The 2,500-nt window shown below is 37.9% G+C and overlaps 1 protein-coding gene across 2 annotated transcripts in view; it reads left to right on the forward strand.

Moving 5' to 3' along the window:
• LOC124392474 (oxysterol-binding protein-related protein 10) overlaps positions 1-2,500 on the forward strand; it is a 7,814-nt gene that overhangs the window by 940 nt on the left and 4,374 nt on the right. The window lies entirely within an intron of this gene.

The following is a 2,500-nucleotide window of genomic DNA, read 5'->3' on the forward strand; positions in this document are numbered from 1 at the left end:
ATATACAGACAGACAGACACTGATATAGACAGACAGATATACAGACAGACACTGATATAGACAGACAGATATATAGACAGACACTGATATAGACAGACAGACACTGATATAGACAGACAGACACTGATATAGACAGACAGACACTGATATAGACAGACAGACAGACACTGATATAGACAGACAGATATACAGACAGACACTGATATATACAGACAGACACTGATATAGACAGACAGACAGACACTGATATAGACAGACAGATATACAGAGACACTGATATATACAGACAGACACTGATATAGACAGACACTGATATAGACAGACAGATATACAGAGACACTGATATATACAGACAGACACTGATATAGACAGACACTGATATAGACAGACAGATATACAGAGACACTGATATATACAGACAGACACTGATATAGACAGACAGATATACAGACAGACACTGATATAGACAGACAGACACTGATATAGACAGACAGACAGACACTGATATAGACAGACAGATATACAGAGACACTGATATATACAGACAGACACTGATATAGACAGACACTGATATAGACAGACAGATATACAGAGACACTGATATATACAGACAGACACTGATATAGACAGACAGATATACAGACAGACACTGATATAGACAGACAGATATACAGACAGACACTGATATAGACAGATATACAGACAGACACTGATATAGACAGACAGATATACAGACAGACACTGATATAGACAGACAGACACTGATATAGACAGACAGAGAGACAGACACTGATATAGACAGACAGATATACAGACAGACACTGATATAGACAGACAGACACTGATATAGACAGACAGACACTGATATAGACAGACAGACAGACACTGATATAGACAGACAGATATACAGACAGACACTGATATAGACAGACAGACACTGATATAGACAGACAGACAGACACTGATATAGACAGACAGATATACAGACAGACACTGATATATACAGACAGATATACAGACAGACACTGATATAGACAGACAGACACTGATATATAGACAGACAGATATACAGACAGACACTTATATAGACAGACAGATATACAGACAGACACTGATATACACAGACAGACAGACAGACACTGATATATACAGACAGATATACAGACAGACAGACACTGATATATACAGACAGATATACAGACAGACAGACACTGATATATACAGACAGATATACAGACAGACACTGATATATACAGACAGATATACAGACAGACACTGATATAGACAGACAGATATACAGAGACACTGATATATACAGACAGACACTGATATAGACAGACACTGATATAGACAGACAGATATACAGAGACACTGATATATACAGACAGACACTGATATAGACAGACACTGATATAGACAGACAGATATACAGAGACACTGATATATACAGACAGACACTGATATAGACAGACAGATATACAGACAGACAGATATAGACAGACAGACACTGATATAGACAGACAGACAGACACTGATATAGACAGACAGATATACAGAGACACTGATATATACAGACAGACACTGATATAGACAGACACTGATATAGACAGACAGATATACAGAGACACTGATATATACAGACAGACACTGATATAGACAGACAGATATACAGACAGACACTGATATAGACAGACAGATATACAGACAGACACTGATATAGACAGACAGATATACAGACAGACACTGATATAGACAGACAGATATACAGACAGACACTGATATAGACAGACAGACACTGATATAGACAGACAGAGACAGACACTGATATAGACAGACAGATATACAGACAGACACTGATATAGACAGACAGACACTGATATAGACAGACAGACACTGATATAGACAGACAGACAGATATAGACAGACAGATATACAGACAGACACTGATATAGACAGACAGACACTGATATAGACAGACAGACAGACACTGATATATACAGACAGATATATAGACAGACAGACACTGATATATACAGACAGATATACAGACAGACACTGATATAGACAGACAGACACTGATATATAGACAGACAGATATACAGACAGACACTTATATAGACAGACAGATATACAGACAGACACTGATATACACAGACAGACAGACAGACACTGATATATACAGACAGATATACAGACAGACAGACACTGATATATACAGACAGATATACAGACAGACAGACACTGATATATACAGACAGATATACAGACAGACACTGATATATACAGACAGATATACAGACAGACAGACACTGATATATACAGACAGACAGACAGACAGACAGACACTGATATATACAGACAGACAGACAGACAGACAGACAGACAGACAGACAGACTGATATATACAGACAGACAGACAGATGGATACAAAGACACAGGTTTAGGTGTACAGTCTGTGTGTGTGTGTGTGTGTGTGTGTGTGTGTGTGTGTGTGTGTGTG

Source organism: Silurus meridionalis, chromosome 10 (genome assembly GCF_014805685.1).
Source record: "Silurus meridionalis isolate SWU-2019-XX chromosome 10, ASM1480568v1, whole genome shotgun sequence".
NCBI lineage: Eukaryota > Metazoa > Chordata > Actinopteri > Siluriformes > Siluridae > Silurus > Silurus meridionalis.